Source organism: Lissotriton helveticus, chromosome 2_1 (genome assembly GCF_964261635.1).
Source record: "Lissotriton helveticus chromosome 2_1, aLisHel1.1, whole genome shotgun sequence".
Lineage (NCBI taxonomy): Eukaryota > Metazoa > Chordata > Amphibia > Caudata > Salamandridae > Lissotriton > Lissotriton helveticus.
In genome coordinates this window covers 1,436,390,354-1,436,416,610 of record NC_136059.1, presented here as the reverse complement: position 1 = coordinate 1,436,416,610, position 26,257 = coordinate 1,436,390,354, and the positions used below count along the sequence as shown (strand labels likewise).

General features: G+C 45.7%; 1 long non-coding RNA gene across 1 annotated transcript in view; it reads right to left on the bottom strand.

Moving 5' to 3' along the window:
• LOC144819786 (uncharacterized) overlaps window positions 1–26,257 on the bottom strand; it is a 160,868-nt gene that overhangs the window by 90,337 nt on the left and 44,274 nt on the right. The window contains exon 2 of the long non-coding RNA XR_013607567.1: window positions 24,766–24,820. This is a non-coding gene — a long non-coding RNA (uncharacterized LOC144819786). The remainder of the gene's footprint in view (window positions 1–24,765; window positions 24,821–26,257) is intronic.

Sequence of the window (26,257 nt, the reverse complement as noted above, 5' to 3'; positions counted from 1 at the left end):
AAAAATATTACAGGTCTAGAGGATCAGGATATTACCACCCTGCCCCCTTTATACGTTTTGCACACTTGTTCCACTGATTTCTTCAGCCTCGCTTCTACCGAGGCACAAAATGGCTGCCAACAGTTCCTGGTTTCGAATGTGGACAACCACTTGGCAGCCAATTAGCATTCAGCGCGTGATCGGAAGGGTGCGCTTATGGTGAGCTCAGGGTGCGCGGATCCACCGCGGCCAAGACCTTTATAAATAAATATAAATGCTTTTAACTGTCATTATCTCAGGAACTACTGAACAGAATGACGCCATTTAAGCAAAAGGCACGAGTCTGACTTGAGGACTACCTCTTTGCCAAATTTGGTGTAAATCCAGTCAACATTTCGGGCTGTAGCTACGTCAAAAGGCCCTATGGAAAATTGCATGGAGAAAACACGTTTTGGTACCCCCCCTTTTTTCTCGGCCCCTGCTGCATGAATCATCTCGAAACTTTCAGGATAGGAGCTGACCAGAGCTGATAATTAGTTTGAAAAATTTCACGAAGAGTCATCAACCGGCGCCAAAGTTATTCCAAATAGAATGTTGCCTAGCAGCAATGGGATTAAGCAATATGGTTCACTAACAATGATTGTGTTTATTACTTGAGTGGGGCTCTCACCCCTCTCAAACAATCCAATTTATTACACAAGCCAAAGAGGTAGCATTATAGAGCTAATACACTTTACTAATTTTATCCAGCAGTAATAATAAAGGCAAAAATACAATGGCATCGCTTTATTAAGGGCTACACCTATTTACAAACAGCCTCTTTCCTGCTGTTCTTGAGCACAAAGGTTTTCAGTTCTCCTCCAACTGCTCTTGCTTAACCTCACTTCGCTAATAAAACATTTGAGAAACTAATTTCCACCCTTAACCCAGCCTTAGTAACCTATTTTCCTCTGTGTTTCATGGTTTTAGGTTTCTCTACCCTTTTGGACACCCTAGTCACCTCCCCCTTGCCTTTAGCCCAGTTTACTCTTCGTAATGCTTTGATTTCTTTTCCTGCTGCTCTCCCTGCTTCCAGTTCAGCTGGCTGATGGTGAGCTTATGTTCCCAGTGGGCCTTGATCCATCTAGCTGCAGACCAAAGTTACCTCTATCCTCCTACATTCCTTGCAAACTCAGCTTGCTTCATGCATTTTCTGGTTCATGCTGAGGCCAGTATTCTCTTCCTATGCATCACTCCTCTCATCTTCCGTTTGGATCTCTGTACTACTTTTGTCCAACGCCACATCACAAAACAAAATGTAGTCTTCTCTACGAATATCCACATTACCATTACATAGTAAATGAATCAGTTTGGGCGCCAATTTGAAGGGCACTTCTGGCTGAGGGTCCACGCAAGCCCTACAGGATAAACCACGTTTCGACATGCACTGTATTTTCGATAACAAAAAAAAATATTATATATATATATATATATATATATATATATATATATATATATTTCAAAAAACACACCCCAAAAAACTGCCTAGTGGAGGGTCGTGGTACTCACCTCCTCAATTCTATGAAGGTACTTGCTACCACTTTTGCCAGGAAGAGTCGGACAAAAGAGAACCACTGCTATCGGCAATTAACTATGTTAACAAAGTTGGAGGTGCAACATTGAAAGCCCTTGCAGATCTCTCAAAGGAATTTTGGGGGGTACCATTTTCGTGGCAGCGTACCTTCCAAGGATACTCAATTCAATACTGGAACAAGTAAAACAAGGAACAGCAGATATCTCCATTCCATAAGCGACTGGCTCTTAACGGTTTCCTGGGCTCTCCTCTGCATGGACCTTCTCACTTCCCACCTCATCTGATACATTTGAAGTTTCTAAGCAGGCATCCAGATCTGGACGCCACAGATAGATACCATCTTATAGAACTGGTTGGGATTTCACCCGTTTTGATTTTGCTCCTTCGGTGGGTTCTTCTCTTTGTAAGAATTTGTGTCTGCAACTTTATTCAAATGACACAAAACTGCCCCTTCCTGCTCTGGTTTCGTAATCTCCTAGAACTAGCAGAGGATTTATATTGCAATCTTTCTCTGTTGAAAGTCATAGTTTCGAAAACAAATGACCTTCCCAGTAATGTTGACCATCAAGGCCATGTGTGTCTCCTCACATGGAATAACTACGGGAAGGTCTGAGATAGTGAGGCCTTTCAGAAGATGCTGCATACCTGGTCGATGACTACTGAACCTATGGGTCTAGGGAAACCTATAAGTATGACTGTATAGCTGTCATTTTAAGGGACCGCTTTCTTCATCTGGGACATCTCCTTGATCCCATTCTTTATTAAGCCGTCCACCCAATGTAACCATTAGGATTCTAAAACTCATGGCTCTCCTATTTCCCGGCTCATAAAGATGGGTCTCTGACGGAGTCTTTGCAGTTTCAAGTCGGCACATTATTCCAGAAAGGGCTAGATCCTGTACATCTTCAGCACTCCTTTGGGTAGTCGAACACCTTGGAAAGTATATTAATCTTTGGTCTGGTCCTCAGCAGCCATGAGGTTATCTCCTTTGGGGTTCGTTCAATACAGGATGCCATGGCCTACTGTGCAGGCTCCACATTAGAGGACATCACAAAAGCAGTAGGCTGGTCTGGTGGCATTAGCTAAAGCCAGAGGATGACATGGCTAGAAGTTCTAGATTGACCTTGAACATCCATGCAATGTAGCCTCCTTGCCAAGCCTTAAATGGGAACTCCCCAAACTTTAGTGAACAAAGTGCGAGGGTTTATTAGAAATGAGGAGAAACGTTTTATATTCCACCCAGCATACTAGCCTAATGACCTTTTTGTAGCCTCTGATTGTGGCTTTTATAGCTTTTCAGTAACTAGCTTGTTAGAACTTCTTGTCTAATGCTAACTGCTAAGTATTTTGCTAGCTGCTCTTTGATCCTTTCTGACCTTTTTCTGAATACCTTATTATCTTACAGGATACTATAGATCTATTGGATTCTTCTGAGCCAGCAGACCCAGTCCGATTTGCTATCCAATCCTTAGTGCCGCCAGTGAACGTGCAGGCATCAGTCAGGTTTCACAGAATAAATAGGCTGCTGTTAAAAAATCTGTGGTTTTCTATAGTGAATCTCATTGTTCTTGTTTTGTTACTGCTGCATATAATGCTCCCCCCTTCAACTACTGAAGTGTGAAAATTCTCAAATCTCTTAAAGTTTACTAGGAAATTATTCAAAGACATACACCAAGTCACATTTTATCAGCTAGAATTTAAACCCATTCAATGCAACAATAAAAATATGGAACCTTCATTTAAACATACACCGTAACTAACTGGGTACTCCCTAATTTCCATAATAAAAAAAATTGAGATCTTTAATTTTTCCTTATTTAGTACACCATACCAATCCCTTGATGTGGCAAAATCGATTTACTACAACCTTAGAGCTGCCAGCCTTCTTTGGTGCCCTTCTCTGATTAGAAATGGGGACATCTACAACAGTTTATCAATTTCTAGTCTAAGGTTTCAGCAGCAAACCTCTATTCCAGCCCTGATTACCATAAAGTTTTGAGAAGCCATAGTACATTAGGTCTGGAGATGTGTCCGGTGTCCACATAAAATGAAGTCAGTCACAGATTTTCCCCATGGCGGGTAACACCTTACACCTCACTTCAGATATCCTACTGCACTACATTGGTGGACTGAGACTCTGAAATAACTGGGGATCTGCATCCATCGTGACAAAGAGATAGTCGTACAAATTACACCACAACAATCAGTATAATTAAAGAGCAGATAAAAAACTGAGAATCTTATTCCCGCTATCACTCACTAAGCATATTGACCCCATGAAAATACCAATATTCCCGAAAATACTATCGGAATTTCAGAACATACCCCTTCCTGCTCAATGAGTTCATTTTTAAGACTCTTAGTACTCAGCTGATGAGGCTGGCTTAGGCCAGTGAACAACTTGGGAGTTTAACATGAGATTTTTATACTACCCTTTCCTCCTGACTGGTTTGAAAGCCCAGATTTTATGCTATATCATCTGTGAACCTTACCACATATTGGTATCAGACAACACCCTATCTCCCACACTTCAAGTCACGGTGAACTGCATGGCCCCAGTTCCCATAGCATCCTTTATTGGCACTATTGGACGTGGCCTTTTCTGTAGGGTCATTCCCACATATTTTTCCTTACCCTCCTGTTTTCTGAACCTGTTTTTGTTGCCTTTTACGACTCTGCACAAACCAGAGCTCAAGTGCTTGTGCTCTTCCCTTTTAACATGGTGAAATTGGCACACCCAAATGGCACTTGTAAGACCCTAGTAAAGTTGTTCTACATGTACCCCAGTATATTATACTTGCTGCAGTCCACTAGTAGCATTTAGGTCCAATAAAACTTTACTCGGACAATAATGACCATAAAAGCACAACTGCACACCCCAAGAGTAAAAGAGCGAAATCGATAATTCATGTGAAAATTTCCATGTGTAAATGACAAAGCCCTAGTGTACATTAATTTTAATAAAAATATCAAAAAACTACTACATGTCAAAATTACTATGCCTTCTTAGACCTGAATAAAGTGCATTCTGTTACAGGACTAACAAATGATTAAAAACAATGCCCACTAAAATACAACAATTCTAGGGACAAACCAATGCATGATCAAATGTTTTCCTTCGCCGTAGGGCTCCGGTTAAGAAACTTGCAACCCCGAAACATATCAAAGGTGCGGACAACATTTGCAGATTTAATAGGGTTGGCCTCACTTGTGCAAAGTTACAATGTTTTAAAAGTGGTAAAACGTATCTTGACCAAAGATCAGTATAAAATCCACAGAAGAACGAAGTGTAGGAGATCTCGGTCCGAGAAGTCATCACAAGGGAAGGGCTTTAAAGCCCCAGGCTTCGAAAAACCCTTAGGAACTATGAGGCACCAGTGAATACAATTGAACCTAAATCGGACTAAAAGAAAACGGTGGTGTAGATTTTTAATATAAGACCAGAAGGGTTGTTCTAAAGACCCAGGACTCAAGATTATGTACTGTCATATCGTAGGTTTTTGAAGTTTATTTTTTTCCCTTTCCACCATCTTTTTGGCTAAAAATGTTTTTTTAATTACTTTCAACTCGCCATTGGTGCGTTTGTCTCGGATTTGTAAAAAGCTTAGGGCACCCTACATTCGCCAGCTGCTGTGAGATGTAACCCAGCCAAATAAATAAGGAATGCCAGCCGCCCTGTCAAGTCTCATACAATCTTCTAAAACAGTTCAGCATAGATGTGGGGCTAGACACTATTTTTAGCCACCACATTAAAGAGGCTACTACTATACAGTCAGAGATGTGACCCTGCCCTAGTTTGTCATGCATCATAAAAGATGGAGTGCTGGGGGGTACAGCTAATAGTTTCTGCAGGTATTTATCTTCAGCCACCTGCAGATCACCAACCTCCTTCTAGCCCCATACATCGCTGCCATACGTAGCCATTGACATACATTTGTCATTATAGACCTTCAGTAATGGTAGTAGAGGTTTGCGCCCCATTCTCCTAGAAAACTCCATTGTTGCTCCTGCTGATCTAGACAGTGTTTTTTTCGAGTGTTCGCTGAGCTACCCAAGAACTTTTAACGTCAAACAAGATTCCCAATTAGGGAAATGTTGCAACATTTGTCGGTTCTCCACCTGTGCATAAGAGCGTGCGATTTTCGCACTTTGTTTTGCCAGACGACATTATATGGACTTTGAGAAATTGACTGCAGCACTCATTGTGCCACCCACTTAAGTAGCCTTTTAAACAAGCCTCAGCTCTGCCATTGCAGCCTGAGTGCACAGCTTTAAACTACCACTTCGACCTGGCAAAATCCTTTTGACAGGCCTTACTTTTCAATACATATCAGTCACCCCTAGAGTAGGCCCCAAGCAACACACCTGGTAGTGTGCAGTGTACTTAAAAAGTTGGACATGTACTTAATGTTTTAAATGGCCTGGTGCTGAAAAACTTACATTTGTTTTCCCTACTGCAAGGCTTACCTCATCCATTAGATAACATTAGGTTACCTTATTACTTTTCATGAGTGTAACTTTTACTTAGGAAAAGTGAGAAGGTGTAGTTTGGTGTCTAAAGAATTGTAATTTAAAATGCTCCTTCATGGGAAAGTCTGATGTAGGCTGTCCGAGTGTCTGATATATAAGAAACAAAGAACGTGCCGTATTTTCCTTGTAGACTCTTTGTAAAATACCTTTTATTTTCAGGACTTTGGTCTACTATGTAAGTGAAGCATCTTATATGTAACAAAACAAAAATAAAGAAGAAAAACACAAAACATGATGATGTGAGCCGGGTGTTGTCGTCAGGGCAGGGCGTCTATTTCTTGGTCTTGACCTTTGGGACTTGCTGTTCCTTTGGACTTCTCCCAGTCAGGCTCCAGGAAAGGGCAGAGGGCAGAAAAGAAGGGGACCAAGGTTAATCACACCTGTCTTTCTTTTCTTGTTTACAGTGTGCTACCATCACCACGTGGTGAAAAGGGAAGAGGAACAAAGGGGTTTAAAGTAATAGGGCAGGGTGTGCGAGAGGGAGGCCGATAATAACTGTGCTTTGTGCAGGTTACCCCTTATCACCCCACCAGAACGCGCCCCTTAATGGCACTTGCCTTGGGCCACGACCCGTCCACAGGGCCGTGGCGTCCGGACCCGGGGCGTCCTCTCCTCTCCTTGGGCCGCCGGGTATGCGCGTTGTATGTGCTCTTGGGTGGTTCTCCTCCGCGCTCTGCTCCCTCCGCGGCTCGTCCGCTGCTGGTTCCTCCAGATGCTGGTTCCTCCAGATGCTGGTTCGTCCTCTGCTTGGCTCCTCCGGCCCCATGGCTTCTCCGAAAGCTGGGCTCCTCCGAAAGCTGGGCTCCTCCGAAAGCTGGGCTCCTCCGAAAGCTGGGCTCCTCCGAAAGCTGGGCTCCTCCGAAAGCTGGGCTCCTCCGAAAGCTGGGCTCCTCCGAAAGCTGGGCTCCTCCGAAAGCTGGGCTCCTCCGCCGCTTGAGTCCTCGTTTCCTCCGAATCCCCAAGTCACGGCTTCATGACGGTCCTGCCCCTCCGTCGTTCGGGCTAGGTTTTTATCGCCCTTCTTCACTTTTTGTGCACCAATGTCATTACCCAGAGCTGGACTGCTGGCTGCTTCCGGTCGGGTTAGGGAGTCCTCGCCCATTTTCCTCCACTTCCGGTTGGCGCCGTCCCGGTCTTCCTCACATCTGATTTTAAGTCAATTCTGAAAAAGCCACTTTCAGAAAGTTTCCATTTTCTACTAACCATTTGGTGCCTGGGGCCTGTATCCTGGGTGACATGTATAGGTGTAGCTGGCATTTGTCTTTGTGTAATGCCCCCAGAAAGAGACAAAGGGGAAATAGGTGTTGGCAGGATGGACCATCTATAACTCGATAGGGAAGAGGGGCTGCACCTACCACAATTGCACATCACAAAGCCTCTGCTTCAGCATACACTAAGGGTTTGACAATAGTCTTTCGTGACCCCAGACCAGCTGAGGCCAGGGAATGGAGGCAGGAAATTCAAAACACCTCTGGGGTGGAAAACTTCAGAAGCTTCTCCTACTTCAGAGCTGGCACCAGGTATAAATATTGGACTCTCAGACTCAACTCCTCAGTACACCACTGGCCCTGTGGAAGATTCAGACTGCAATGCTGCTCTACAAAATTGTCTGCTACCCTGTTGCCCAGCTGCCCAAGTGAAAAGGACTGACCTGTATCTTGAACCAAGGACCATCACAGTGACTCCAAGGTCTTGTTGGCTGGCCTCCTGAATAGAGCCTCCGGGACAGAAAAGGCTCCAACCACCTTAAACCCAGCATCTGAACTTTGTCAGCTGCGAGACATACCTACTCCCCACCCCCTGTGGCGCCATGCCAATCCTGAACCCGCAGAAGTGGGCCTGAAGGTGACCTGCCAGACCCAGATGTAGAAGAGACGCCGAATGATGCATCTCCTTGCAGCCGCATTAGTAACTCGCTGTGAGATGCATCCTTGATTCAGGCCTTTGATCTCAAACTACTTGCCTACGGCAAACTAATTTATGCAGAACTCTGCATCGCAGGCGCAGTTTCTTTGGAACCGCCTCTGCATGATGCAACCTATGCACGGAATATCTCAACTCTCAGCAAACCAGGATTTAAAGTACTTAATACAGGAAGTCCAACGTGGAACCTGTATTGAGGGCACACTGTCATGGTTGGCCTGAACTTAGGACCAGATCACGAGTTGGAGCTTTGTACTTCTAGGCACTATTTTCACTCAAACCTATAAAATCTGAGTATCTCTCGTTATGCAGATTGGATTTTTGTTGTTTTGGTCTCAAATAGTCTAATTAGTTTTCCTATATTTTTGTAAATTAGTGTGGGATTTTTCTTCAGTGGTGTGTTCACTTTATTGTTTGAAGTGCTGCATAAATTATTTACAAACAGCCTCTAAATTAAGCTTTACTGCTTTGTGCCAGGCTACTTGGGGTAAAGCATATGCTAATTTGGGGTTTGCTTGCGTTTCACCATGATCAAGATTCTGCTAGCTGCAGGAGCAGGGGTTAAACCCTCCCCCCCTACCAGTAACAATTTCCTACAGGCATGTCAATTTCTAAGCCTGTGGGCGACTACTACTGTCGCGTGTATGACCAAGGCAATTGGGTAGAAAGGTGGCCCTGTGATTCCTTTACTTCTTATAGAGTCCTGCTGAGCTACCACCCCTTTTGCCCGTTGCTCATAAGGTGGAGGCAATATCCAAGCTTCGGGCAATAGGGGTGAGGACATGGGAAGACCTTTACAGAAGCGAATAGTTTTCTTACCTGTCGGTGTAGTTTTGCAGCTTGAAGATCTTTCTGGATTCACTATGCTGTGCATTATTCCGCGGTCTTGTGGTTGGGTCCAGATTCGTAGTCTTTTCTTTGTTTTTTGTTTTTTTTTCTTAGCCCAGGTGCGCGTCGGCGTCACACCCCCTTGGGTGTATTTCCGGTGACGTCGGCATGCTTCCTGCGGAAGCTCCCACTCTTGGGCGCCATCTTCGGGTTCTTTTTTTCCGTGTTTCTTTCGTTTCCGAAGTAATGGCAATGTTCTATTTAGTTGGTATTTTACCGCTTTGTACTTTGTAAAATCCTTTCCTGTGTTAACCACCTCTTCTCTCTCCAGCCTCCAGCCTCATCTTTCTGGCGGAGGTGGGTGGGTTCGCTAGTGAATCCAGAAAGATCTTCAAGCTGCAAAACTACACCGACAGGTAAGAAAACTATTCGTTTTGCAGCGTGAATCTTTCTGGATTCACTATGCTGTGCATAGATTTTGTAGCGGTTTCTCATCTCTGTGGCGGTTGGGTGGAAGATGAGCGTTGGGTATTGAATATGTGCTGTAGCACCTTCTGTCCAACTTGAGCTTCCTTGTTCATCTGTATGTCCACACAGTAGTGCTTCGTGAACGTGTGCACCGAAGCCCATGTTGCCGCCAGGCATATGTCTTGTATGGGTGTGTTAGCCAGGAAGGCTATTGTAGCGCCCTTTTTCCTAGTGGAGTGGGCACGTGTCCCCTCTGCTAGCTCTTGTCCTGCACGCTTGTGGCAGAGTTGGATTGTCTGTGCGATCCATCGTGCCATTGGTCTTTTTGGTTACTGCTTTTCCCATGTAACTGTTGGCGAATGACACAAAGAACTGTTTTGTTTTCCTGTGTCCCTTCGTCCTTTCGATGTAGTGCATGACTGCCCTTCTGGCGTCCAGGGTGTGCAGAGCTCGCTCTGCGGCAGTTGTTGGTTTTTGGAAAAAACTCGGTATCTGTATAGACGGCATGAAGTTTGGGTCAGTCCTCATCACAACCCTATCATTGTGTATTTGTATGTAGGGTTCTTGTAGCGTCAGAGCCTGAAGCTCGCTTACTCTGCGTAGGGACGTTATTGCAACCAGGAAAGCTGTTTTCATAGCTAGCATCTTTAAGGACGCCTTGTGGAGCGGTTCAAAGGGCTCTTTCATGAGTTCCGTTAGGACTATGTTCAAGTTCCATGCAGGTGGCGGCACCCGCTTGGGCGGTGCGATCCTTTTCGCCCCTTCTAGGAAGCTCTTCACCACCTGTGATGTGAAGAAACTCCTGCAAGTTTCACCCCTTGTGTAGGCGACTATCGCTGCCAAGTGAACTCTCAAGGAGGATGAGCTAAGGTTCTTCTCTAGCAAGCGCGTCAGGTACTTTAGCACTGTGGAGTCCTTGTTCATTTTATTGTGAAGTCTTTCTTGTCTGCACCATATTGTGAACCTCTTCCATTTCGCAACATAGCACTTCCGAGTGCTAGGCCTTCTTGCCTCCCGCAGGACCTTCAGTGTACTTTCTGGCAATCTTAAATGTGCGAACTCTATGTCCTCAGGAGCCACGCTACTAGGCTCATGCTCTCTGGCTCTGGGTGTAGCACCTCTCCGTTCTGCATGGAGAGTAAGTCTTTCCTCCTGCTGAATCTGTGGGGTGCACACTGTGTCATCTCCATGATCTGCGAGTACCATGTCTGCCTCGCCCACTGTGGTGCGACCAGTATCAGTGTCATGTTGCTCGCTCTGCACTTGCTCAGTACTCTGTGCATCAGTGGTATCGGGGGAAAGGCGTAGGCAAATGTCCTTGACCAATCTATCCATAGGGCATTCCCTAGTGACCCTTCCTCGGGCTGCCTGGATGCGAAGTTTCGGCATTTTGCATTCTGGCGTGTGGCAAACAGGTCCACCGATGGAGTTCCCCATCTGTCGAATAGGCGCCTTGTCTCCTGAGCATTGAGCTCCCACTCGTGGGATGCCGATGTCTGCCTGCTGAGCCAATCTGCTTGTATGTTGTCCTTCCCTGGCAGGTGTATGGCCAGCAGGTCTATCTTGAGAGGGATGGCCCATCTCCATATCTCCTGCGCTAGCGTTGAAAGCGGGGCTGACTGGGTGCCCCCCTGCTTGTTGATGTAGAACATCGCAGTGGTATTGTCTGTTTGTATCAACACCCTGTGTTTGTACAGTCTTGTTTGGAAGGCTTTCAGTGCAAGGAAGATTGTCTTCAATTCTAAGTAATTGATGTGCTTTGTCGCATCCGTCGGTGTCCACAGTCCCCTCACCTTGAGCTCCTCCATGTGAGCGCCCCATCCCTTCAGGGATGCGTCTGTGGTGATGGTCATTGTTGGCGTTGGGGGCGTTAGAGGCATTCCCCTTGCTATGTTCTCCATGGTCCACCATGTCATCTCCTTCTGCACTGCGTGCGTTACAACCACTAGATCCTCCCAACTGCCTGTAGCTTGTGACCATTGCTCCTGTAGCCATTCTTGAATGGGTCTCATGTGGAGTCGTACATTCGGTACCAGGTGGATGCATGATGCCATCATCCCCATGATCTTGCTCGCAGTCCTCACTGTCCGAGCTTGTCCCTTCCGGTAGAGGCGAGTTTCCTTCACCAGCGCCCTCGCCCTCTTCTCGCTGGGGAACACCTTGCCCTGTAAGGTGTTGATCTGTGCTCCCAGGAAGATCTTCACTTGTTCTAGCTCCATTGATGATTTCTTCCAATGGATGGAGAACCCCAGGTTTATGAGCGTGCTGGTCACTGTATGTGCGTGCAGCTTGCATTTCTGGTATGAGTTTGCTTTCACCAGCCAGTCGTCCAGGTAAGGGTATACGTGTATTCCTTGCCTGCTTAGGTGCGCTGCGACTGCTGCGAGGCACTTTGTGAAAACTCTTGGTGCTGATTTTAGACCGAAAGCCAGTGTCGTGAACTGGTAGTGGCTTTCTCCGACGGTGAACCTAAGCATGTGTTTGTGCTTTCTGTTCATTGGGATGTGCAGGTATGCGTCTTTGAGGTCTATTGTGACCATGAAGTCCCCGATCTGCTATTGTGGGAGCACCTCTTGCAGGGAGGTCATTTTGAATTTTTGCGTTCTTATGAATTTGTTCATGAACCGTAAATCGAGAATGGGTCTCATTGTCTCGTCTACTTTTGGTACCAGGAAGTACGTTGAGTATACTCCTGTGTTTCTTTCCTTGAAGGGTACCCGTTCTATGGCCTGCTTCTGCAGGAGTTCTTTTGCTTCTTCCTGAAGGCACTGCAGCTGCTTGCTTGCTAGTGGCCTTCTTTTTGGTTTTCTGCTTGTTGGCCTCCCCTCCAACTCTATGCAGTATCCGAATTGGATAATGTTGAGGATCCATTTGTCTGATGTGATTTCTCTCCACTCTTGGAGGTGGAATCTTAATCTTCCTCCCACTGGTGTCCTGTGGTCGTAGGTGTCTAGTTTGTCTTGACCCATCTGTACGTGCTGCCCCCTGGGGTCTTTTTTGTGGGCGGGCACACGGAGTTTTTTGAAGTCACTTGGAGGTGGGCTGCTGCCCCCCTCTTCTATTTTGTCCCCGTCCATTTCTCCCTCGAAAGGACTGGCCTCTTTGTTGGTACTGCCAGGACTGCTTCTGATGACCCTGCTGAGTCTGCAAGTCTGCCTGGTGCATTTGCTGGAAAGCCTGGTGTGATGTACCTGGCTGGTTTCCGCCTCTCCCGCCGGGCCTCCGTGACGGGGTGCCCCTCTTGTTCCCTCTGAACTGCAATGCTCCCATGGATCTTGCTGTTTCGTTATCTTTCTTCAGTTGGCTGAGCGTTTCATCAACTGTTGGTCCGAAAAGCGTGCTGCCGTTGGACGGTGTGTTCAGGATGCTGTGTTGCACCTCCGGTTTGCAACCGGATATCCTGAGCCAGGCGTGCCTCCTTTCCGTGACGCCCATCATCATGAGCCTGCTGGCGGTGTCTGCCCCATCCAGGGCCGTCTTAAGGCAAGAATTTGCCGCATTCTTTCCCTCTTCAACCAGCTTTTCGGCTTTCTGCCTGGCATCCTGGGGCAAGTCCTTCACCAACTGCCCTAGTCCCTCCATGATTTGGTACATGTGCCTGTTTATCAGGGCGTTGGAATTAGCCATGCGCCAGTGGGTCGCGGCATTCCGTTCGATCCTTCTGCCCACCAGATCCATCCTTTTGCTCTCCTTATCCGGTGGTGGGCCCGAGGTAGTGGGTACGTTAGCCCTCCTCCTTGCTGTGGCCGTGATAATGGAGTCTGCGGAGACCGTGCCCTGAATGTAGGCCGGGTCCTTTGTGGCATGCTTGTACTTCTTCTCAGTTCTGGGAAGTACTGCCTTGCATGTTGCGGGCTCCCTGAAAGCTTCCTTCCCCTGAGCCAAGACGCTCTCGAGCATTGGAAGGAACTGGCTCCTCGTTTGTGTTGGGAGCAATGTTTCTAGAAGGAAGTCTGCTTTCTGCTTCTCTTCGTCGAGCTTGAGCTTGAAAGCTGCTGCGGCAGATTGTATCACCGAGTTGTAGGCCCCGATGTCGTCCGGCGGCGAGGGCCTCGAGGGGTAAGTGTCGACCACCTCCTCCGGGCTGTCGGTGTCGACATCGATGTAATCTACCTCCTGAAGGTCAGAGGGTGCCGACTCTGTGTCTGTCCTGCCATCCTCTTCCTCCCCATAGTTGTAACTATCGTAGGGATTCTCGTACTCCTCCTGGTCGTCGATCACCTCGACGTCCTGGTCTTGTTCCTCGGTGACTTCGGCGATCTCCTCTTCCTCCTCGACCGCCTCTACCACCGGTGGTTTGGTCTTGTGAGGGATCGTGAAGGCTTTCATCTTTGCGTCGAAATCTTTCTTCCGCTGCATGATGTTCTCCATTTCTGCCTCGAGGCGCCTTCTTTTCTTCTCCATCTCGGCCGCGTGTTCCGCGTCGGATGGGTCGGCCGCTCTCTTCGGCGGATGGCTCGTCGCCGTGCCTTTCGGAGTCGAAGTTTTCGACGTCGAACCGGATTTTGGGTCTCTGGTCGTCGTCGTCAGTTTTGGGTCTCTCTCCCTCGGCGTCGATCGATCCTTTTCGGGGACGATTTTCGACGTTTTCTGCTGATCAGCAGCTCTCGGCGCCGGGGACTCCTTCTCGGAGGATCCGCTGGGCCTGGGAGTAGTCGCGGACGCCGCCTTTTTTGGCGTCGGCGCTTTCGGGGTCTTGCCCTCGATTTTTCTAGACTCAGAGTCTCTCGGGTTCTTGGGGGCCGAAGAGTCTCCTACCTTGTCAGAAGTCTTCGTGTAATCGGTCTCTACGACCGTGTAGCTGTCGTCTTCGGCGGCAGCGTTGTCTTCTTCCTCGGAGGACATCCCCAGCTCGTAGAGTGACGGAGTCGGGGCCTTCCCCTGCAGGGCGGCGTGTGCTACCCTCTGCCTCTCTCTCACACGAAGGGTCTTCGGGGCGAAGGCGGAACAGGCGTTGCAGTCTCCGCTTTCGTGGTCCACCGGTAGGCAAAGGTTGCATACCGGGTGCTGGTCCTTCTGCGCGTACTTATGGTGGCAGTTACGGCAGAACTTGAACGGCGTGTTGTCCATCATCGAGCGTCCAGGGCCTCTCTGGTCGCGTGTTCGGCAAAGATCTCGATGGAAACGCCTTATCCTTGCTGATCTTTCGTTGATGAAGTCCCCTGGAGTCTTCAGATGACTTTTCCTCGTATTTTCTGTATTTTCTTTCTTCTTTCTCCAAAAATGTCTGGAGCCCAAACGGGAACGATCCAGACCCGACCGCGGAAAAAAAAATCTGAAGATGGCGCCCAAGAGTGGGAGCTTCCGCAGGAAGCATGCCGACGTCACCGGAAATACACCCAAGGGGGTGTGACGCCGACGCCCACCTGGGCTAAGAAAAAAGAAAAAAAAAAAAAACACAAAGAAAAGACTACGAATCCGGACCCAACCACAAGACCGCGGAATAATGCACAGCATAGTGAATCCAGAAAGATTCACGCTGCAAAACAACTGTTTCCTCACATCAGCAAAGTACAGGGACAGTCCCTACACCACTGTGATGTCTTTTTATGGTTTAGGTTGCAGGGTAGGTGTAGGCTTGTAATGCTCGGATTTCCTGTGGAACCATCCCCCTTTATAACCGTTGAAAAACTAATAGATACCACTGAATTCTTAATAACAAAATGATACAGCGCAGTACAAGAGGAGATAAACTTTATTGTGATGGAGGATTGAGCTAGAACAAGAGATATCTCGAAGTTTAGTTGCTTTAAAACAGGCAAAGTGTCTTCAAGTGCAAGAGTTTGTATTCTTCATTATAAATTTCTGCAAGTGCCCACAATCCAGACATCTTATTTTGGTTGTTTTCCCAACTACCCACTCACTACAGCAAGTGGGCGCTGCCCCAACCTAACTTTATGTGCTACTGTTTCATTGCAGCAACATTCCTTTTCAATTCTTCTTCTGATCAACACAATCAACTCAAAGCAGTCTTATAGAGCTGTCTCCCAATTTTAACGTATAGTCTGGTCCCAATTGGCTCAGCCTGCAATTGACAATGCACTGAATGATTTATGTCGGATCAGTGAACACCTTTCTTTAGTGGAAAGATGCAGATCTTACCCAAAAGATCACATGTTTCAGGTGGACTTGCCCCACAATGGGGCATCACACTGTTTATCTCAATGGGGCTGGGCGATTCCCTTATGGTAGCCCCAACTGCTTGTCTTATAACTCAGAAAATACATTTCAGTCAGGGGGTGTGACCCAGAGTACGGGGTGGGGTGTATTTAAAGGAGGAGTTTTGGGTCAATGGACTCGATTATACAGACTGGTGTAGGATGATGGATGAATAATGGGGCATAGGGATGCAGAGGTTGGAAGGCCATTGGGATGGGTCTGCTAGTATGTGAATGGATTGAGAGGGCTTCTATACAGATTTTCCACAGGAGTGGGTGGACCATATAAAAATTATGCAGAAGGTTGTAGGGATCGGAGGAGAATTTTAACTGATGGACTGGATTGGTTGCAAGAAGTGGGGCAGCTGGTGGAATGGAAAGTATGGGCTTAGTGGAGTCAGTGATAGAGCTTTCTATATATTCAGTTACATAATGCCAGCAGGGGCACTGCTTCTCCAAATTCAAATGACTTAAATTCCTCAACCGATACATTTACTAGTAACAGTTTAAGTCTTTCTACCTCTTTTTAGGTCTCGCCTATGCAGCGCACATGCCCTGCATAGGAAAGAGACCTTTAGACATCGGTTCCCTTTTTCGCCTAACAAGGTGCATGCGTTCCATTGCCTTCAATGGCAAAGTGTGCACGTTTGGAGATTCCCTTGCGAGAGCGAGCAGCTGGTGCCATGTGTTATCAATTATCGTGCTTTGCTGCTCACTCCAGCCAGGGAATCGCGCAGGCCCCATCCTCTCTCCCCACCCCCTGCTGCAGCACAAGGCGCGCGCTTGTTTAGTTGGGCAGTTGATTTCCCTTTTCTTTTCAACGACGGGGTGCACTAAGGCATGTCGTGCTTTATAAATGTTTTTTTTTTAAATAGCTCATCCGAATGTTCTTTTTTGTATTTTGACATTGTCCAATATTCATTTCCATTAAAATGTTCCTGCCAACATGTGTCGTGTTCAAAAATATTTATAGTTTCATGGAACTTCCTCAGGTTCAGTCTCGGCACATCTAGCAATGTGTTTCTGTTCTACATTGGATAAAGATTCAAGTCCTCACCGCCGCACATGACAGCTATGCCCGTGAGTGCCTAATTTATTTATATACCAACTGTTTATTCAAATTGATAAAGAGTCTAATTAACAGCTGATTAATATACTCGCTTTTGTTGTTGTGCCCTCACAAACTTTGAGTGAAATTAACAAACAGTTTCGGACAAATGCAATCATATTGGAGCCCCTATGTTTAAAACATATTATTACGGAAAATATGTTAGAATATATTTCTTACAGTTATTGATGGGTTAATCGACGGGGAGCATTTTCTTTTTTACCTTCCTAAAAAACCCTGCATCTGTATTTTCTTTTTGAAAATAAAAAATAGAACAGTTTAGTGCAGGGCTAGTCAATTGTAAACAGCCTTGACAGGATCCGCTGTGAGCAGCTTGACAGTGATTTCTAAATTATACGGTCGGCAAATCCATCAGAGCGACAGAGTTATTTCTTCCATCTCTCTGATAGAGAAAATGGCTTTACGCCTACATATAAATCAGGCCCAGAGTCTTAAAACTGCAGCCGGTGTCCCTAGGACAGAGTACCACAGTAAATGAAGAAAGGATGCTAGAGAATGGGCGCATGTTTCCTCTCACAGAAGGCGTCATCTGTCAAAGGCGGAAGAGTTAAAGTGATGCATTAGTTAGTTAAACAAAAAAAAGATGAGGATTTCATAATTGGTGACATGTCTGGTGGAACGTTGTACAAATGCATCCCCGTCATCGGTAAAAGGAGTACCATTAGTTTCCACCTAAAGATGAATTTGCACCACTCACAACAACATCCATCCATGCATTCTCGGTTATAGAAATTAACAAAACAAGTCTAGCTGAAACGGTTCAAAAGGTATTGAAGTTGCTATGCGTGGATACACTGCTGGAACGGTATGAGAGTTCAATGATTACTTTCAGCTACTGATTAGTGTAACCAGCCAATTAAGTAGGTGGGAGTGTTACCCAGACTGCGTAAACATCCCCACTTGATAAGCGAGGGGGTCTTTTGTCTGTAGCAGGACAGACACCTTCAATGATTATATGTAATTCAAACAGGGGGGATAGAATGATTTCTTCATTGCCCTGTTTTTTTTTGTTTCACTGTTAGGACAAATATATGCCCACATTATAGATGTCAATGCTGAAGTTACATCAGGGCACACGCACTTTAGACTCAGAAATATGTGGCATCCATTTGAAGGTTGCATTTCTAGAATCCTAAACGACCTCCTAGTAAAGCACATACATAATACATATGAAATATAATGTTCCATTCAATAGAGCTGCTCTTAATGAAAACAGATGGCACATAATTACTGCATCTACTGCTGCATAATTCCAGTGGACCTGCCTATAGTTCCCTATGAACTCTTTCTAGGCCACTACAACCACCTTCGTGCACTGTTGCATACATTAGACACAGAAACCCCAAATGGACAGTAATTCCTACTCCACAACTCTGCATTCAGAGGAAACAGAGCAATAAGGGATAAAAGAACAGCATCCTTGGCGCTTGGCTGGTCATGGGTACCAGCCAGGACATAGGAGAGTTAAAACAGAGGGCTGAGAAGCAGGCCATGTGATGGAATTTCCCACCTTACGTATTTATTTCTGCTGCTTGTGCACTTGGAGTTGTCTTTTTGCCCGTATGCAAAAGGACCAATTGAATATTTTCTTTTAATTTTTCCTTCTCTGTCTAGAACCACTTGTGATTCTGCCAGGTAGCTCCTCCCCATCCTCCGCAGAGAGGACACCGTGCCCAGCATCCTTCCCCTCTTTGGCACTTTTTTTGTTTCTTAGGAAGGATTAATTTATCATTAGAACAGAGCATGTGGGTACCTATTTTTACAAATAATTTTGCATGAGCTACAATGTAGCAGTGCTTACTTAATATATAGATCTCAGTCGCGTAGGCAGCCCTTGTTGATTGAGACTCCACTGCCACACTCACTCCAGCAGTAGTTAGTAGGCAGGTAGCTAGGGGTTTTGGAACTTGTGTTACTGGAGTGTCCTGAACATGCCAGATACCGGCTCCTGCAGCCGTACAGTAGCATCGGATAACAAAAAGGCAGAACCCGAAACACAGGACATTAAGGTGAAACTAGGTGACAAATAATTTTTGCTGCTTCTTGAGAAGCTTGTGCCATAAGGAAACCGGGAGCACTTGCTATTGCAAACCAACGCACTTCTTCATGTAACATAGAAAGCGGAGAGAGTGCAGTGCCAAACACTGTACTGTGCATCAAAAGAAGCAAAGCATCTGCCACACTTGTCAGGAGAATGCTAAATACGGGAACAGACTCTTACGTTGCATAAAGTTGCTATTTTTTATTTCACGCAAACTAGCTTAGTTACATTACGTGATTTGTACAGAATCACAGGGTTTTGAAGCGAAGCCAGAACTTGTTTTGAAAACTTCCTGTTAACTCGCACTCACCCTCGCTTCTCCCATCCTTTTTTCACACAGAGCCGATTAGCAGGGCCAATCACTTGTAAAACATATGTTCAGGATGTCCAGCTTTTCCACTTTTCTGTTTCGCGTTTGCCTGTTTATTTGTCTGCTATTTCCTCGTTTCTTTCAATGTATTTTCTCTCATGGCGTTCTTCCTCTACTAAGCTCTATGTCTTCTTTCTCTATGCATTCCTCTGCTTCTTTTTTATATTTTGTTCTATGTACTGTGCCTCACATCTTTACTTTTACTTTCTGGCCCCTCCTTTTCTATCGTTCTTGTTTTTCAAGTAGTAGGCAGTCCACTCCTTTTGTCAAACTCGAACACGTTTGGCCCACTAGTCACTTCAGGCTAATTAATCCTCTCCCCTGCCCTGCATACAATACCACAGTAAATATTCAGAATACTTGTCGAGCAGCTCAGCTGTGCTCAGCGACTGAGCTTCTCATAACTAAATCCAGAGTCTTGTAACAAACAATGCTAATGTTGCTTATGCACACATTCTGGCGAACTTCTTCGTGGTCATGACGAAAGATACGTATCTCGGTTTATAGATTGTACTTGACAACAATTATCACTGATACCACGTAATTCTGCTCTCGCTTCCATTATTTAAACTTTATGACCCTGGCTTTAGTTTCCACATTTTCAGTAGCCAATGCTGCACTTGCCAGTGACTTTTCTGCATGTACATTACCTATATAGGGTTTTGCTAAAAATGTGCTATTAGCACTGTTGGGTGATTACAACACTACAGTTGCGATGTAAGGTTTTAGTCTGAATTTCATTTTCATGTCTCATGCAGATATTTTAATTATGAACAGTGGGCTTAGAGGTTGCTTGTTGCTTACCATAGGTTGGTTTTCATTGCCACTCATTTTTAGGTCTCGCTGAGCAATGCGTAAGCATTGCGGCGAGATTCTAGTAACCGGTCCGAAAACTCTACCAAAACTGCGGATTAGACACAGTTCATGTGAAACAGGCGCGTGCACAAGCCAGCCATGTCACATACCACCATTTGTGTGTGCCTCGGCATCTGACTTCAAAGGCTGCTGCTCCCACCCCCCAATCAGACTTCAAAGGCTGCAGCTCCCCCGCATCAGACTTCAAAGGAATGCGTTCCCGCTCCCCCGCCCACCCCCCTCCTGCCACAGCAATGCCGAGAGCTTGCTCTTCTTCTTGATCTTGACATCTTTCTCCCCCTTCTCATTTTGCATCTTACTCCATCCTCTTCGCTTTATATTACACTTTTTCTATTCCTTCCCTTTCTCTGTCTCACTCTCTCTTCACTTTAACCTCTATATTTCTTTCTTCGCTCGTATTCATTTTTTTTCGCTTGCTTTTCACTTTCTCCATTTTACTCTTTCTTCGCTCTCACTCTCGCTTTTTACATTGAGCTCTATATTTTTCTTACTTCCCTTGTTCTTTTTCTCCAATTCTTTTTGCATGTCTCGCTCGTTTTCTCTCTCTATGCGTTTTAGCGTTTATTTCAGTTTCGCCCTTCCCAATTCGATCCTTGCAATGATTTTCTCCTCCATTTTCCTTTCTTTTCCACCTATTTTCTCCTTCTTCGCACTTTAAATTCCATGTCTGTGCCTCGCATCCATCCCTCTTCATCGGTGATTTAAGTGGGATGAAAAGGTGTTGGGGCCTAAATAAGAGTTTGACTCGAAGCCTTTATACACGCAGCGTTAGCAATGTAAATAATCCAAGACAAATAGCATCCCGCGTTTGACAAATTCATAAATAGGCTCTCAGTGGCAAAGCATAATCCATATTAAAATATTTTATTTAATAGTTAATGTAGCACCTTTCCACAGGACCAGAAGCAATTAAAATACTCTTGGGTGAGAGGGAAGACTGGATCCTAAGCTCGAGGGGAGAGGACAATAAAGGGAGAGAAGGGAAAGTACAGTGGTCTGGAGAGCACATGGGTTGGAGGGTGGGAGAGCAGGTTGTGGAGGATGGAAAGTCAAAGATTGGTCGTGTGTCTGGAGAGAATCGAATTTGGGAGGGGGCAGAGGAAGATTCTCAGAGGTGAGAAATAGAATGGGAGAGAGCATAGCTGGGTGAAGTTCTGTGCAAGGAGGCATACGAGACCAAGTGCTCACAGTTCAGGCAGACAAAAATAACAGGGTTCATTCAGGTGGGAAAGCGATTCGTCCAGATCACCCCAGCAGCCTAGTGATGAAGCCAAGATCTCCAGAGTCTACAATTAGGTCACTTGAGAAAAGTATGTTGCCCAGATGAGGGGATAGGAAGGAATACGTGATATAGAGGGAAATAGATATATCAAAATGTAAAGAAAAGGCGAGGACTAGATGTGAGGTGGGGGGAAGGTGACTGAGTGGGCTTACCAATTAGGAGATTGGGTGTTCTGTGGCACAGCAGTTTGGAGGAGAGTCGGAGGAGAAGGAAATGGGAGTCAGAACAGTGGAGCGTTATTGAAATACGAGAGCAAGTGGGCGGGGAGGATAGAGTCCCCTGGTTAAAGATGGAGGTGAGGAGAGAGGAGGGGAAGACAGCAGCGACTAGAAATTAACAAAGGGAAGTGGATGTGGCGCTGAGAGACTGGAAACAGAGAGAAGAGCAGTGGCGTAAATAAAGGTGTACAGAGACAGTGGGCGATTGTGAAAGAGGAGGGGAAGGGGTGCGAATGTGGAAAGTGTATTGGTAGTGGAAGAAAAGTGAAGAGGCAAATGGGAGAAACAAGGAGAGTGGTGGGGAGGGAACAAGGATGCGGATGCGGTAGTGCAAAGGGGACAGCACACAGAGAAATGGTAGGTGGGAGGAGAAATCAGTAACACCGGTTGCTAACATCAGCTGCGTATGTTTGCCTCAAAGCCAACAAACAGCATTCCGAGAACACGAGCCGAGGCAAAGAAAACGGTGCACAGAACGAACAGAAATTAAAATTAGCAAAATGAGACATGTAACAGGGGACGTCTCCATGTGAGGTACCAAAACACCAAAAGGAGGGGCTAATAAGAATAGTCACTAAACAAAATAAGGTATTTATGAAGGGCATTAAAAGGAACCAACGTAAACAAGCTCTCGGCATTGCTGTGGCGGGAGCGGATTCCTTTGAAGTCTGGTGGGGGCGGGGGAGAAAATGGTGAGCTCTCGCCCGGCGCACATGCACTGGCCATAATCCGCATTCCAAAGCCCTCTTGGCAGCCTTTCCTGGAGCCCCTACATAATTCGCCGCAGCAATGCGCAAGCGCATTGGCTCAGCGAGACCTAAAAAGGGGCACAAAATCGAGGGTAAAAGGAGTGGCACAGAAGGCAGACTGGCACAAAAAACGAGTGGAACAGAAGGCAAAAGGGGCAAAAAAACACGGGAAAACGAGTGGCACAGAGGGCAGAAGGGCACAAAAAATGAGTGGAACAGAGGGCAGAAGGACACAAAAACGAGTGGCACAGAAGGCAAAACGGGCACAAAAACGAGATAAAACGAGTGGCACAGAAGGCAAAATACAGAAATAGAGGGGCAGCTAAGAACAGAAGGCAGAACGGGCAGAGAGGCACGGGGGCAGCGAGGGGAACAGAAGGGAAAACCAGGCAGAGAGCACGGGGACTGCAAGGGGAATTGAGGGAAGAAAAAGGGGCAGAGACACGGGGGCAGCGAGGGGTAGAGGCAAAAGGGGCACAAAAACGAGTGGCACAGAGGGCAGAAGGGCACAAAAATGAGTAGAACAGAAGGCAAAAGAGGCACAAAAAAAGTTTCTCAGAAGTTAGGTATCACTTGAAACTGGACATGGGTATCAAGTTTACCAATGACCAGGCGAGCTTACGTCCATTGCTCTATAGTCCTAGATTGGCCACAACCCTTGAACAGATGCCGTACGCTGCTGCTTATACAGAAGTTTCAGCCTAGGACATAAACCATAACATTGGATGGTTTAAATGCATAAATACCATCCGGGCAGACATAGGTGTGCCTAAGGAGCTAGAAGGTCATCCGCCCACATACTCTAGGGACACACTAAAATCACAGTTTTGGGCATGGGTAGAACAGATTAATTTCTTGAAAATACGCCATGGCTGCTTAACTGATGTGTTCACTGATAATAAAATCTGGCAGCCGGCAAGAAAGGTATCTTGATTTTATATAACTGCCGGCAGACGGAAAATTGTACACACAGTTCGGATACGGCTGCCTACCCATCAATGCTTTTACTAACACTTGGCTGACAAATACATCACAGCACAGGGGCAGCTGAGCTCTGAATCAGTTGTAGTCTTTTCATGATTAACGGTGATCCGTGGTAGAGGCTATTGGCGTGATAGGGGAGAGGAGTTGGCCTAACGGCTAGGGCGCTCGACCTCGGACCTGGAGGAACTGGGTTCGAGTCTCGGTAACGACGCCAAAACCTCCTGTGATTCTGGGCAAATCACTTAATCTCCCCGTGCCTACAAATGAAAGTAACTGGAACACGTAAAAAAAATGTAACGTAACTGGAAAAATATGTAAAGCGCTCTGATACCCGATTCGGTTCGGGTCTAGTTCGCGCTATATAAAACTCTGCAAAAAAAAAAGATAGAGTTGAACAGAACAAGGGAGATGCTACCCTGGACCTTGTGCGGAAATCACAAATGGGGAATATTAGTTGCAGAGTTTTTATAAGAACAAAGCTTGACCTTGCTAGTTTGTGTACTTGGGCATTAATTGATAGCGTGGAGTACATGGCCGTTCGGAGGTTTTTTCCTTCCGCCGAAACTTTAGGCAATGCTCCCAGATCAGGCCACGCTGCGAGCAGGTCATAACGTTTCCAATCGCCACACATGAGTATTTCCATTGTGAAAGCATTCAATTTGAGATGGCTCCATGTGATCCATTGATCCACAGTTCTGAGACAGCTGGAAATTGGCAAGTTTCCAAGGTCTTCTGGGCATTCCAGTTGAAAGGAGTATTTGCATGTACGGGTGGGATGAGAAAGGTGGGGCATGGATAAAATTAGTTCTGTTGCGCAGGTAAGATGCAATCCAGTCTAGAGCAGTCCCTTCTATGCCGGCTTCTTAGAGTCTTTGTATCAGAGTGTCATGGTCAACCATGTCAAAACAGCTGAGAGGTCAAAGAGAAGCAGCGCAGCAACGCCGCTGCAGTCGACTGTGTTCTTCAGGTCATCCCAGATGGAAAGGAGGGCAGATTCGGTGCCTATTCCTGGATGGAATCCCGTTTGGAAGTCTGAAGGTACAGCATGATATTCAATTGATTGTAATATCTGGGCGAACGTGGCTCTCTCTATCTGATAGTTTGCCCAGGAAAGGTCCATTTATAATTGGTCTTTTGTTGTCAGGGTTCAGCTGGTCCAAGTTTGTTTTCTTCAGTAATGGGCAAATGCACGACTAAGTTCTTCTGGAAATATTTCAGTAGTTAAGGAGTTGTTGATGATTCTTCTTACTGGAGTGGCAGCAGATGTTAGAAGAATCGTCTTGAAAGTGTTGAGGGGGACACGGGTCAGAAGGGCTGCCGGCACGCCTGCTTGCTTTGACCAGGTTAATATACTCATTGTGTGAAATGGGTTGGAAGGAACAGAGGGGCTGGATTTTGAAACAGGTGGTGTTAAAAAATAGGCGACAATTCAACTGGAAACAGCTTTTTGTTTTCATTACCAACACAAACAACTGTGGTGAAACTAGGAGCATTTTTGAGTATGTGAGAATCTAGAAACATACTAGTGGAAAAAGGTTTTGAAGGTGTTGATACTGTGCTGAATAAGAATACAGGAAAGGAGGACCTTGCTGGAATTACAATGTAGTACAAAAAAAAAAACGAAAAAAGATCAAGACATAGGTGACTTCAAACTTACCATATCTTGTTTTTCCATAGATCATCCCAACCAGCAATGCAGAGTACCTGGCAAACTAAAGAAAATCAAATAAATAACAAAACGCACAATAAACAAAAAAGATTCATAATTGTCACAGCTAGGGTCACTTTGTAACGGATTTACAGAGGCCCCAACTACAATCTTACGTTCACCTCGAAAATTATAGACATACTTGTAAAACTGGTCCCCATCCCCCAAAAATGAGTGTCTTACATCTTAATATGCAGTGTAACTGAATTACCAAGGCAGGGATGTGGAACTTCTATAGCACGACCCCAGGACATATTGTTTGGGTGCAGGGCACACGTTTTCAAGTGTATTTTGTCCTTGGGACAAGTAGGCCCACCTCCCTGCAGCACAAACCCTTCGGCTGCCAGTTTGCAATATCACATTATGGATCAGGAAAGGGCACTGTCTGAAGTTAAGGTAATATTTTGTCCGTATGTTAATGCTGTTCAAACTTGCATTTATGGTTCATTCATCGAGAGCCTTTATTATTAGGGTGAGCGCTCTAAGTAAATGTTGTAAGCTCTTGACTGCACCACTGACAGTGGTTCCAGTATAAAAATGTGTAGACACTTTTTCAAAGTTTAGCAATATGGGGCTATATTTAATGCTCCCAGAATGCTCTGATTTGATGAAAATATTTGCAGAAGCTTAAAAGCAGGATTGGTGATTCTTTTCTTTCAAAATAAAATGTTCATTAAAGAATGAAAGCAGGAAAAAAACATTTCGCTAAACTACTTTAAAATGTCAGGTACTATTTGTTGCTTCATCATTTAGTAACATGTACAACAAGCATTTACAATGCAATGGTTTCGCTTTTGGAAAAGTTAGAGCTATTGGCATTGTAAATGACAAAATTTGTATTTATGTGTTGGTTTTGAAAACAGATAAATAAATGGCATTGTCATTTACATTGCCATTAGCTTAAAGAAATGAAAAGAAATGGGCAACAAGAAAAAAACATGGCAGTAGGTCTGTCCTGCTTAATTTGTTACACAGCTTGCATTTTAAAATATCTTATGGTGTTCAGGCACCTGCTGCAGAGATCTTTGTGTGCCTAGTAAATCTCACGGACTAATAATAATGATAAAATAAATCTGGAGGTTATCGCTTTTTGTCTAGTCCTAGATTTGAATCAAAGGAGTATAGAAGGTTAATCTGTCCCCTGCAAAACACATCATGTAACATGCAGATGACAGGTTTTTAGGGCTCGCCTGCTGATGCGCTTCAGCGCATAGCTGGCGAAGCTCTATAGGGGCTTATCCAGTGTTTATCCACTGGCGATTCCACTGGCGATTCCTTCAAGTGCATGTGCTTTTTAGGTCATTGCGCTTGCGCAAGCCCTAAAAAGCGCGTGCACAATGCCACCAGCCGCCTGCCTGCCTGCCTCGCATTACCACATCAAAGGCAGCCCTCCGAGCGCATTTCTCACCCCCTAATTATTCACGGCCGGCCGGCAGGCACA